The sequence below is a fragment of the Phyllostomus hastatus genome, unplaced genomic scaffold, assembly GCF_019186645.2.
Source record: "Phyllostomus hastatus isolate PE091 unplaced genomic scaffold, TTU_PhHast_1.1 phas_contig_58, whole genome shotgun sequence".
In the NCBI taxonomy this organism is placed as follows: domain Eukaryota; kingdom Metazoa; phylum Chordata; class Mammalia; order Chiroptera; family Phyllostomidae; genus Phyllostomus; species Phyllostomus hastatus.
The window spans coordinates 8619616-8632834 of record NW_025333916.1 but is presented as its reverse complement, the minus strand read 5'-3'; the positions used below and the strand labels follow the sequence as shown (position 1 = coordinate 8632834).

Sequence of the window (13219 nt, the reverse complement as noted above, 5' to 3'; positions counted from 1 at the left end):
GGAATAACCGGTTGGACGAGAGACTGGTTGCTGACCATAAGCTAACGAATTTTAAAAAGAAACTTAATAAAACTAGACAAGAAATAATGTTTTCTGACAGGAGTTTTGCAGGCAGGGTGAAAACGACCTCAGCTGAGGGCAAAGGAACTTCAAGAGAGAATACTATAAAGACCAAGGAAGAGAACCAACCATAATTGAATCAGTAGGTTTTGCTTTCTCTTCAACTGCTTTCTTTTCTCATCTCTTAATTAGATAGCAACGAAAACAACCAAGTTGTTTGTGTGATGTTACTAAGGGGCAAAAGGCTTGACCACTTCCTCGAAGGAAGAAAAAGTTCTTTTTTAAGACACCACCTATTCAGCTAGATTCGTAGGGTATGATGTGATTATAATTCCTGTGTCCAGAGGATTAAGAATAGAGTTAAGCCATAAAAAGTATCACCTTATAAAAGAAAGCATGACCTAGTGCTTTAGCTGACATAATGTTTACAAGATAAGAAAATCTTTGTTGGAAATTAGTGAAGAGCTTAACATGTTTTTTTTTTAATACATGATTTGATATATAAATAGGGCTTAATTCTATAAAGCTATAGTTTTAATTTTCAGTCTTGGACTGTTCAACATAATTCCAATATATCTTGGAGGTAGGTACATTTGTGTCTTTATTGTGGAAGTTTTCGTAACATAGCAATACTTGCATAAAACCACACTGAGATGCAAAGCATAACAGCATACATTTATCTTTTTTTTTTTTGCCATCAACAAATCTGCTAATAAGAGATATAGAAAGAAAAAATTTGAATCTGGAGCCATATATATATATATCTCCAAATATACTTTGAAGAGTTTTGACTGTCCATGTCTAAAACACTGTAGATTTTTTTGCCATATATTTAGATAGGTTGAACCTATGAGTCACAATAAACTAAACTCATTGGGCTTACTGTTTTTCTTTTCGGGAAGAAATGAAATTTTATTTAGTTGGATTTTAGTTGACAAGGCAATATCTTGGACTCAATAGTATTATACGATGGTTTAAATAAGCAAAATATTTGGACAGTTAATGGGCAGGGCATTTATCTCTGATAGTTTAGATGGTTGTACATGAAAGTATGAATTTGTGTATGTGAGTGGAGAAAATAGTCTCTTTTTCCCCTCTTGGTTGACACCTGGTGGAAATTCTGGTTCAGACACTTAAAGATCTTGTACTAGTTTTGGTAACAGATACTACTTGGGTTTTTTCGCCACCTAGTGGTAAACGTGGTGAATTTGCTAAAATGTCAGCTTCTCAGTATTAAAGTCAAATGGTATTAAGCATTCCAATGACACTAGGCAAGGAAGGATTTAACAGTGTAGTACACAATGAGGTCTTTGTTGCTAAATTTGTTTTAAATTATTAAGAGTAAGCGAACTATGGCTAAGTTCTTCAGAATTTTTGGTAAAATTTCTTCAGTTGAAATACAACATTTGTGAAAAAATAAGAATCAGCTGTTTAAATAAACTAGAATTGCATTTAACCAAAAAGAATCCTAAGGGGTTTATTTGTAGGTTGGAATAACAAAATTGTTTTAGCACAATTAAATTAAATTTATTTGTAGGTTGGAATAACAAAATTGTTTCAGCACATTAAATCACTCCTGTCACTATCTTACATTATTCTTTCTGTTTGAAGCTTTTAGGATATCACAAATCATTATCTTTATTATTTAATTTGCTATTTTTCCTTATTGTCTTTTTACTGTGTCTTTCTAAACACTTTTAGTAAATGACAAGTTGCCAAGGATTTTTTTTATCCCCTATCGTGTTTCCTTACAATCATACTCACTCTAATTATTACCTTTCTTCTCTTTGAATTCAGTTATGCGACTCGACTTTAAGTTTATAAACTCGAGTTTATTTCATTTTATTTTCTTCCTACTTATTCAAATGATGAAAACACCACTAACAAATAACAAACAACTTTGGCGTTTCTAAAGTCTTTGTTTATGTTTTTATTTCTGAAATAAAATGATTAAATTTTGAATGTTTTCTCTTGTGAGTTTTATAATCTTCCCTTTAAAGACTCTTATCTATATTGTCTAAATATCTATCCTTTAGGCAGCTTGACATGCTGTACTGCAGCTGTTTGTTATCTTGGGCTTCTGGACTTGCTTCACTGGGCCCTTACTGTAGTTTGCATTAAATTTAAGCTATTTATCTTTACTACCAAGGATCTTTCCTTCTGCACCCCAGCCTATCTCATATGCCACTTCCTCCTACTCATCTGCTAACTCTTTATACTACTGTCAAGTACATCTTCTGTCCCCTTTGTTAGCTTGTCTCACTGTTGCTAATGTGCAGTTACATGCTGCTTTCTGTGCCCAAAACAACATCTCACTGCTGTGTCATCTCCTTTCCCTTCTTCTAACCCCTCCACCAGATTCAGATGATGCAATTTATAATTCCGACTGGATGGAATAACAAGTCCTCCTCTTCTTTCTATAGCATTTTCAGACTTTAAAAAAGAAATCTCTTTTTATGGTATTTGGTACCTGGATTTTTAATTCAACGATTGTTCTGCTGCCAAGTCTGGAGTTTGTCACCAGTTATGTCAAAATACTCAATTGTTATTAAAAAGAAAAAAGGAAGTCATCTCAACTGCTAAGTGTTGGTGTATAGTTGAAAGAAAAACCATATTAACAGTCAGAACCTGTTTCTTTTCTATTTTTTATTTGTAGTTTTTTAACCTTCACCTGAGGATATGTTTTTATTGATTTTAGAGAGAGAAGGTGAGAGAGACAGAGAAACATTGAAGTGAGAGAGAAACATCTGTCTTGGTTGCCTCCTGTACATGCCCTACTGAGCCTGGAACCAGCAATCTAGGTATGTGTTCTGACCAGGAATTGAACCTTCAACCTTTTGCTGTACGGGACGATGCTCCAACCAACTGAGTTACTTGGCTAGAGCCAGAACCTGTTTCTTAAGTAAAAATGTGAAATCCATGACTAATTCTTATTTTAACTAACACCAGACAGGTTTGAGTGCTATTGAAGTAAAGGAAGTTTTTTTGTTTTTTTAAGTCTTTGTTCTATATTTCAGGATTTTATAACTCTGACTTGACTCTTTGATATCATCAGAATGCAACAAATTTGACTTTGGTGTGGAGACTGAAGATAAGACTTGCTATGCTTTTAGCAAAATGAGTAAGACTTGTTTTTTATATTTGATAGTTAATTATATACATTTGTGGCATTCTTCATACTTAATAGACATTTAAATGTGTTGTGGATTTCATGAGAAAATTCAGTACCAAATTTGGTTCTGTTCTTCCTCATTAAAAAATGGTGTGATATGTGTCATTTGAGCATCATTTAATCTTTTATTTAATCTTATATTGGTTTAAAGTAAAATCATCTATAATTCTACTATCCATCCAGGGATATAGCACTGTCAACATTTGGGTGCATTTACATCTAGATGTATAACTAAGAAACAAGGGCACTGCCAGTTAAACTATGGCAATGCTTTTTATCATGAGAATTCATTGACTATAGATTTGATTAGAGCTCCCAAGGGATAGTCTCTTGAATGGATTTGTAATACTTAGGGCCTGCTAACTTAGATGAATTGGTAAAATGTATTCATTCTGGCTCAAGTGGCACTGGGCCTGTAAGAATTGGAAATGCTAAATTTCTGTTTGGAACTATTTTATGAATTTTGACCAAGCGCAACTTTATGTAACAAGGGTAAGAGCATTCTAATTATAATAACTAATATCTTTTCGATGGACATTGAATTTGAGTGGCAAAGTACAGTTGAAAGGAACCAATTGTCAGTTTTTTACATCAAATTCATATTTGGTTAACTGGAATTTTATATTCTGTATCTTACTCGGAGAATGTTGTCGCTCTACTCATCTGGAGAAAATTATTATAAATGATTTTAAAAAACCCAAACTTGTTGTTTACTGCTACTATCTTCTCAATACTGTTTAATGAAAGCACTTTTCAAGGGTCTTCCCCCTAAGGTTGTTAGTTTTATTTGCTGTTGTTAATTATTATCCTTATGTTATACTAATTTAAAAATTGTAAGAGAGAATTATTGCTTCTCACCTATCTGTAATCAGCTCAGTTTTTATATTACTGTCTTTCCTGTTGGGAAATTTTACTTGCTATCACATTGAAGAAGTAGTAATGATGAAGAAATGCTGTAAGGAAGAAGGACAAATTTAAAAGTTTGTTGAGGACTCACTGCCTCCAGAATTTTTAAGTGTTTCAAATGAACTTTTATTTCAGGTTAGGTGATGACTAAAACTTAAAATCACACATTTAATCTATGGTCCAGTAAATTCACATTTGGATGATTAGTAATTGGTTTTATACTTGTTGTTTAGCATAAACATTTCTTTAGTTCATGTATAAACTACTTTAGTATATTTTATTGAAAACATGAAGCAATGTAAATTTTCTGCTTCAAACTCATATAACATTTTCATAGTTACATATGAGTTTCAAATTATTTTGCTGTAGAGAATCTGATAGAAATTCTAGGCATGCATTTAGTGTATTATCTTACATGCTATACTAAACAAAGGAGCTCTGTGATAAAATTATATAAGTAAAAAAAGTAAAACATGATAGTTAAACTTAGAGAAAGAGTGTGTTCAGTGAGTGGAAATGCACAATCACATAATTTAAAATTTTCACTTTGAGAAGCTGGAATTCTTAGCTTAAATTTTATAAAAGAGACACACTATAAGATGAACAGATAGAAAATACCTACATATTTTTCTTAAAAATTATGAGACTTAAAAGAACTTTAAATGTACTATACACTGTGTTCAGTCTGTCAGTGTGAAGCCCATTATTAATTAGTTGAATTCTTATTCTTTTTTACAATAGGGCTATTTTCTACTAAACAATGTTTAGTTATTAATAAACAACTACTTAATTGATAGAAAACATTGTTTTCCATAAATGTATACACTTGGTCCTCATTGTTTTAGAATGTTTAAATATATTTTCTTATAATACACTATGGTTGCTATGCAGTATATATGTACAATTTGCTGTGGGGATTTCATGTATTTACTCACAAGGGCAGAGAGTAAAGAAATATTCCTTGCCTGGGCAGTGCTAATAGTTCCTAGTATTACCTCATTTCCCAGAAGATAACTTCCTGTAAGAACATTTTTTTTAAAGAAATAAAATTAAAAAGAGCTCTTATGGTGGGACTTGTTATATATTTGTGTTAAGATGAAGCAAAATTTGACTCTCCCCACTTGATTAATAGGGTACATAAAACAAAATCAGAAGGTTAGATATGGGAAGAAGACAATGTTAAGGAGCGCTAGAGAGAAAAATACATTTGACTTTTTACATAATTTTTAAAACATAAAATGATGAAGATGGTGGGCTAAGCTCTTTACATGCTTTAGATCATTTGATCTGAACAATAATGAAATTATCTTCCTTTTGAGATGAGGAAACTAAGGCCTAGAAAGGTTGAGTAACTTGTTCAAGGTTACACCCTAAGTGACAGTTTACCTTTTCAGAATTTATAGTTTAAGAGGGAATGTAAACAAATAGTTCCAATAGAGATTTGTATGCAATAGATAAATATTACCAATTGTATTAGTATAATGTTAGGGGACATCTAGGAAACTTAATAAATCCTGGTACAGTGCTCAGGCTGAGCCTTTCCAGACGAGTTCACTAGACAGGAAAGGGAAATTGGGGAAATTCTAAATAATTAATCTAGACCAGTTAATAGAGGCCAGGTTACTGGAACCTTATAGCTAGCCAAAACATACAATTGATTATTGTAGTTGGGACACTTGAGAGTGAAAAAGATGCTAATAATAACCATGTTGGTACAATAGACATAAGCAAAAACTGTCTGGGCAAACTAAGATGTATGGCAAAGTAAGAAGTTTAGACTTTATTCTAGTAGCAATCAAGAATGCCGAAGGGATTTTAAGGGGAATAACATGATCAGATCTGTGCTTGAGAATAACTCAAACTGATGTGTGGAAGATGGTTGGAGGAGAGTTGGAGATTAAAATAGGAGGCTGTTTCAGGCACACAGGATAATGATATGGTGGCCAGAATTGTATTGTATCAGAGAAGCTAGAAAGAAATGGGTAAGTTCAAGAGATATTGAGGATGTAGAATCAATAGAGTGTGGTGTGTAATTAGATATGAGTACAGAGGGAGACATTAATTAGATGTATATTGTAGTAGGGGGAAGTGGTGTCAAAGATACTGGATTTCTGACCTAGGCAACCTGATGTGTAAGTGTTAGAGTCACTCATTGAGATGAGGAACATGGGGAAGGAGTGAGGATGATGATAAATTTATATTTGTTCAGCTTTATATTTATTCATTTTTATATATTTGAAACAAAAATTTATAGAAAATCTGTAGGCACAGTATGCAGCTTTTTTTTCCCTGACCCATTTGAAAATAATTTGCCAGTATGATGCTCTACCACCTTGAATACTTCTTTGCTGCATATTACTTACAGATAAGGACAGTTGCCTACATAACCATAAAACAACCATGAAAATCAAGTCATTAACATTACATTGCTACCATCTAATCCTTAAATCCCAATCAAGTTTCACCCATTGTCTCAATAGTGTCCTTAAAGGAAATGAATATAGTTCAGAATCATCTGTTAGTCTCCTTCAACTGGGAGCAACAATATAATCTTTTATGACTTGGACAGTTTGAAGGTCACAGACCAGTTATTTAATGGAATGTACCTCTGGGAGTTTTCTAACCAGGATTTTGGGAAAGAATTAAGCCCTAACATCCTTCAGCATTTATTAAATGAACAAATTAACTTCTTTCAATATCTAAAATGATATTATTTATGTAACATTCTTGAAAGAGTTGAGAAAATAGTCACTGTGTTCTGTTTTTCCATTCAAAAAGACAATTATTGGATTTTGAGAGGAATATCTTGAAAGTAGTCCTGTTTTATTCTCAGTGAATCATGTCATGTGACACACAATTTTAATTTGTCCTATATCATTGGTCATTTGAATAAGGATGTGTCTATCAGGATTCTCAGACATTAAGTTACTTTTTATCCCTTGTTAATTAGTAAATATTTTGTAGGGAAGTTCTTTGAGACTTCTCAAATATCCCATTCCTCATTAAAGTTTTTGTTTTTGAATTAATTAATTATACTATTGATTATTATGAACCTTAATTCATTACTATCATTATTTATCTTAATGTTCAAACTGTATTTTAGCTACTAGAAGCCCCTTCTATGTGGCTTGTATGTTTTCTTGGTGTGTCTCCATCACTTTTTTAAAAATTATATTTTATTGATTATGCTATTACAGTTGTCCCAATTTTTCCCCTTTATCCTCCCTCCACCCAGCACCCCACACTGCTTTAGGCAATCCTGTCGCCATTGTTCATGCCCATTGGTCATATGTATAAGTTCTTTGGCTACTCCATTTCCTATACTAGACTTTACATCCCCATGGCTATTCTGTGATTTGTACTCTTTAATCCCCTCAACTCTTCACCCATTTCCCCACAGCCCCTTCCAACTGGCAATCATCAGAATGCTCTCTATTTCCATGATTCTGGACCTGTTCTTTTTGCTTAGTTCGTTTTTTTCAGATTCAAATGTTGATGTGTATTTATTGCCATTTTATTGTTCATAGTTTTGATCTTAGGCTTCTTGTTGTTTTTTTTTAAGATTTTATTTATTTATTTTAGATAAATATTTTAGATATTTTATTTATTTTAGAGGGGAAGAAAGGGAGAAAGAGAGGGAGAGAAACATCAGTGTGTAGTTGCCTCTTGCATGCCCCACACTGGGCACCTGCCTGGCAACCCAGGCATGTGCTCTAACTGGGAATTGAACTGGCAACCCTTTGGTTTGCAGGCCAGCGCTCAATCCACTGAGCCATACCAGCCAAGGCTGCTGCTTGTTCTTAAGTAGGTCCCTTTAACATATCATATAATAATGGTTTGGTGATGATGAACTCCTTTAGTTTTTTCTTGTCTGGGTAGCTTTTCATCCGCCCTTTGATTCTAAATGATAGCTTTGCTGGGTAGAGAAATCTTGCCTGTAGATCCCTGCTTTTTCATGATTTTGAAGATGTCTTACCATTCCCTTCCAGCCTGCAAAGTTTCTTTTGAGAAGTCAGCTGACAGTCTTATGGGAACTCCCCTGCAGGTATCTATCTTCTTTTCTCTGGATACTTTTAAGATTCTCTCTTTATGTTTAACACTTGGCATTTTAAATATGATATGTATTGGAATGGGCCTCTTTGCATCTATCTTTTTGGGACTCTCTGTGCTTCCTGCACTTGCATGTCTATTTCCTTTACCAAATTAGGGAAGTTTTCTTTCATTATTTTTTCAAACAGATTTCCAATTTCTTGCTCTTTCTCTTCTTCTTCTGCCACCTCTATGATGTGAATGTTGGATGGCTTGAAGTTGTTCCAGAGGCCACTTATACTATTCTCATTTTTTTGGATTCTTTTTTCTTCTTCTTGTTCTGATTGGTTGTTTTTTGCTTCCTTATATTCCAAATCATTGATTTGATTCTTGGCCTCATCCGCTCTACTGTTTTTTCCTTATAAATTATTCTCTATTTTAATGAACACCATAGATATTTTCTATGGTATACCCTTCATTTGTTACTGGATTTTTTTATGCTGTTGAGATCCTTGATAAGTTCCTTGAGCATCCTTATAACCAATGTTTTGAACTCTGCATTCTGATAGATTGCTTATCTCCATTTCATTTAGCTCTTTTTCTAGAATTTTATCCTGTTCTTTCACTTGAGCCGTGTTTCTTTGTCCTTTAATTTTGAAGCCTCCCTGTTTGTTTCTATGTATTAGGCAGAGCTGCTATGAGTCCCTCTTTTGGTAGTGTGGCCTAATATAGTAGGTGTCCTGTAGGGTCCAGTGGCACATCCTCTGCTGTCATCCAAGCTGAGTACTTGAGGTGAAGCCTTCCTGTGGGCTGAATATACCCTCTTCTTGTAGTTGAGCTTTGATTGCTGTTGGCAGGTCAATGGGAGGGATTTACCCAGGCCAGTCAGTTGCAAGGACTGGCTGTGACCACTCACCACCAAGTTCTGCCCTCCGTGGAAGATCAGCTGTGCAGTGGCAGGGTGGTGCTGCTCTGATGTGGTCTGTAGCAATCCACTGGGTGCACAGCCCTAGGGTTTCCTGGGTGGTGCAGGCCAAGGTCAGCCCCCACATGTGTTCTGCCCAGGGCTACCCTGCATGAGCTATAAAGCAATCTGAGATGGTTGCTACTTGTGTAGGGCTTGGAGATTCCCAGGTGAAGCCAAGCTGTGAATCTAGGCTGGCTGCCTTGAGTGCTGGGCCTGGGGCCACTTAGCAAGTGGTATGGTGTGTGTGTGGGGGGCTCATGGTCACTGTGGTTGACTGTTGCTTGTTTGAGAGGATATAGGAAGTTGTGAAGCATGAGCCAAGACCAACCATTCATATGGAAAGCCACTTTTAACAGCTTGGGTGGGCCTGTAAGTGGGGTGGGATGGATTCTCAGGGGATCTCCAGGGCAGGACAAACAGTGTTAGCCAGATTGATGGAATCTCAGATGTGGCACCTGCCTACTAGCTCTGTGGCTCTGTGGTGGGAAGGTTCAGAAAAGGGACAGTGTTCTCTGCCTGCCTTTCTGTCTGGATGAAAGCTGATCCCCAGCTCTCAACTTGATGCCAGACACTTCAGTTGCTCTCTTTATGCCACTGGTGCCTTTCAAGCTACAGCCAGGTGTTGGAACTCAGAGGAAATGAGTCTGAGTAAGTGTGTATAATGGGTTATTTAAGAGGAACTGCTTGGGACTATAAAAGCTTCTTCTACTGACTCAAATCCCATTGATTTTTGAAGCCAGAAGTTATGGGGACTTTTCTTCCTGGCACTGCAACCCTGGGCTCAGGGGCCTGGTGTGGGGCTGGGACTCCTCACTCCTGAAATATCCCTCCTGAATTTTTATCCACCACATGTGAATGTGTGACCAGCCTGTTCTGTGTCTCTGCCCCTCCTACCAGTCTGGATGGTTGTGGTTTCATTAATTCTATAGTTGTCTGACTTCCATTCAACTCTATTTCTGATGGTTCTAGGTGATGGTTGGTCTATAGGTTAGTTGTAATTTTGATGTGGTTGTGCGAGGAGGTGAGTGGTATTTATCTATGCCTTCATCTTAACTGGAAGTCCTCCATTACTTTTTGACTTTTTTTTCCTGGTACAAGATACCAACAAATTCATCTAATATTTTCCCTGCCTGAGGCCTGGAATCAGCCATTTTACCTCTGAGTATTTGTAGAGGAGAGTAACTTTTAGAATTCAAGATCTGGGCATTAGGTGTGCTCTTTGCTTTTGGAGTATAGTGCTTCAAGGATTTCTCAGTGGAGAGAACTAGGATAATATATACACACATTTCCTTCCTCCCTCCCTCCTTCCCTCCCTTCCTCCCTCTCTTTCTCATCTATATATTTATCTATCGATCTATCATCTATCTAGTCATGAGTGTACACTAATACCATGAGTTCTAGTCCAGCATCTCAGTACCTCAGTGTTCTGATTATCTTCCTTTACATATATGTAACCCTCTTTTTTGACACTGAGAAACCTGGCTCCCATTGGCCTTAATCTATGTAGTTATTTGATCAATCTCCTTGTGTGGAATCAATCTCTTCTCTCTATTGCTGTCCTTTCTTTTAGGTAGATGCAGTTTTCCTCTAAGCAGGCTCTGCTACCCACATCAAACTGTCCTTCTACATGGACGTATTCTCACCTTACTCAGGCTTGGCCTCTCCTGAGCTTTGTGAGATGCCTTCTGCACCTGTACCAGGTTGGCTCTGACTCTCATGCTGCTTCCACATCCCCTGCCCCTGCCCCTTTTTCCACAAGTAGAGTAGGTATACAACTATTTCAATTTAGTTTTGAATGAGGAAAGAAAAGCCAGAAGCTAAAAGGAGACTCATTCAGGAAAGAATTGTTTTTGATAAGGTACCAATCTAGAAGTTGAGGTTAAAGATATGAAAGGGACAGAGGTAATTGATAGAGCTACTTCTCTCAAGGATAGAAAGGATTGGATCTAGAGTGAAATCCTGAGGATTACATTTAAGCACAAAGGTCACATTCCACTTTAATAGAGAGAGGGAGGGAAGAACGGGTTTAATACAGGTTGGTTTGAAACTTTCCTGGCAGGAAAGTGAATTTCCATCCTATGGATCTTGCTTTCTCTGTGCAGATATTGCTGAGAAAGAGTGATTTAGGTAGAGATTTGAGGAAAGTGGAGAGTTCTGAAATCACTGTAGAGAATGAGAAAGTGAAATGAGAAAGAACCCAGGAAGAATTCTGAGAGATAGGGAAGATCTGAGAATAGAAACTGAAAATCAGTTGAGACACTAACCTAAATAGTTAGTGTTTTCTCCAGCAGCCCCAGTGCTAGGAGTGGAAAAGGCAGTTTTTATCAGGCAAACAGTTAAATATAAAGGCATGGTAAAGTAAAGTGAGGATTTAGCTAGGTAGGGATTGAAATGAAGGAATGAATGAATGTTGAATTTGTAAAGTTTGAAGTGAATAGTTCTTTTTTTAAATACAAGAAAATATTTGTACTTGTATAACAAAGACTTGTCCTCCCTGTCCTCCTACTCCTCCTCTAAAAGAATTGTTAAAAATCCTTATCCAAGGATATGTTTTATTGAATTGAGGGGGGATATCGATGGGAGAGAAACAGCAATTGATTGCCTCTGTATGTGCTGTGACCAGGGATCAAACCCGAAACCTAGGTATGTGTCTTGACTGGAAATCAAATCTGCAACCTTTTGGTGTATGGGACAATGCTCCAACCAACTGAGCCACCCACCCAGGGCTCCTCCTTCTCCTTCTTCAACTTTAATTTTAACCTTAGGTTATTTTGGCCTTCTTTTTAATTACTTCATCCTTTTGATGTACCTGTTCTATCTTGCATATTTTAGGACAGGTTGGCAGTGTGGAGTCTTCTATGAATGTGGTGCAATGACCAGTGAGGCAGCAAAGGGGAAAAGTGGTTACAAGGTAATAGATTGATTTGAAAATCATGGTTTGAACATTCTTTGTGGTTCAGATCTGTCATGTAAACTGTGGATATCAAAATGAATAATGAGAGTTTGTTCTCTTGCCCATAAGTTAAAGTATAAAGCAGAACATTGAAAACTTTAAGGTCTTAAACAAATTCAAGGTTGATTTTACTTAAAATGTGTCATTTTGGAAAAAACATAGGTAAGTATGTGTCTTTAACTTATGTAATTAAGTCAAATTGGTATGATTTTTTTTATTCCTTTAAAATCTTCTTTCAGAATCCTACATTTAAGAAATTACTTGTTTTTCATTATTGTTATTTTTTTCATTGTCCACTATTTTTAAAAAAAAATTTTATTGAATTTATTGGGGTGACATTGGTTAATAAAATTATATAGGTTTTAAGTGTACAGTTCTGTAACACATCATCTGTATATTGTATTGTGTGTTCACCACCCAAAGTCAAGGCTCCTTCTGTCACTATTTCTTCCCCACTTTATCCTTTTCTACCTTTCCCACCCCATTTTCTTCTGGTAATTGCCATACTGTTGTCTGTATCTACAATATGAGGCATTTTTTTATACTTACTCTCTTAACCTTTTTGTCCACTATTTTTGAGATAATGTGTAACCCCTTCTTCCTGAAAAAAAAAAATCCCACTCCCAGCATGCTTTAGAAAGCCAGCATTTTAGTGTAAACAGTTTTATGGAGTAAACTCAGTTTGGTGGATTTTATGTTTTTATTTTTTCCAATGACAGTTCCCAATAGTGCTTTATAGAGTATCCCAAGATAATTTCTTGGGTACATTTCAGAACTTTCTCATCACTTTTCAGTTATTTAAAAAAAAAAAGTCAAAACCAAACTAATTCCACTCCATTGTAAAAATCCAGTCTGAAATATGATTCAGACATATACCTCTCAATTCCTTCTACTAGCATCTAAGTTCTGTGTTGGGGAGGAGAAATATGAGAGATGGCAGGGGTTGCTTTTTGGAGGTGAGGAAGAACTCCTCCCCACAGGACTATACATGATTCTGTTGCTGCTCTGAGGGTCACTGAGGATTTGTTGGTTTCCTCATAACTTTATGCATTTTCAGGGTTGTTTAGCTTCACCTTGGTCCACCACATGACTGTGAGCACCCACACAGGGGGCCCTCATATGTTTCTTTAGT

General features: G+C 35.9%; 1 long non-coding RNA gene across 1 annotated transcript; it reads left to right on the top strand.

Annotated features, from left to right (window-relative positions):
- Positions 1-93: 93 nt before the first annotated feature.
- Positions 94-12048, top strand: LOC123824818. The gene is made up of 4 exons (XR_006786761.1): positions 94-202; positions 2759-2861; positions 3078-3181; positions 11967-12048. It is a non-coding gene; the product is annotated as an uncharacterized LOC123824818 (long non-coding RNA).
- The last annotated feature ends 1171 nt before the right edge of the window (positions 12049-13219 follow it).